Here is a 700-nt window from a genome sequence, read left to right as displayed (position 1 = left end):
CCCATTGTTTGGGCTGGGCTGCAGCGGATGGGCTTCCCGCCTCCTTCCCATCCTTAGGGGTTTGGGTTTTTTTTTATCTTCCCCTTCTCCCTGTCACTGAGCAGAGGAGGAGGGGGCTTATTGCTGACCCCCACCATGCCATGCACCCGAAACCAACACCCCATTGCTCTTCCCTCCCGGCAGCTGCCTCCCCCTCCGGGCTATTGTATGGAGGGGGAAATATCTGAGCCACGGGGAGGAAAAAGCAGCTTCTTCGCAGCACTGCCAGGCTGAAGGGAGGCACGGCTTCGCTCCCGGCTGCAAGGGCAGGAGAGCTGGTTTGCAGGAGGAGGTGGTTTGCTGGTGGATCTCCATCTACAAGTCGCCCAGCCTCGATGACACCGGTGGGCTCGGGGGGCTTAGGGCTGCTCCGAGCATCTCGAGAGGTGACCCAGCCTCCAGCCAGCTTTGGCTTTAAGCCTGCTCGGTGAAGATGAGCCTGTTGGTCACCATTCCCTTCCCACCACCTCGTCTGAGCCCTTTAGAGCCAGCTCAAGCTTTGTGAAGCAATTTGGCTCCCAAAGGCTCCGCCACCCCAAATGCCCCGTGCTCGGACTCGTCCCTCTCATTCAAAGGCTGTTGCAGCCCCAGCCGCGCTCGCCCTGACAGACCACACACCACCGCTCGTATCCGAATGCAGGTTTTATTTTTTTATTCATCT

The sequence above is a fragment of the Cariama cristata genome, unplaced genomic scaffold, assembly GCF_000690535.1.
Source record: "Cariama cristata isolate BGI_N322 unplaced genomic scaffold, ASM69053v1 scaffold12468, whole genome shotgun sequence".
Classification (NCBI taxonomy): domain Eukaryota; kingdom Metazoa; phylum Chordata; class Aves; order Cariamiformes; family Cariamidae; genus Cariama; species Cariama cristata.
Note: the sequence above shows the minus strand (reverse complement) of the source record.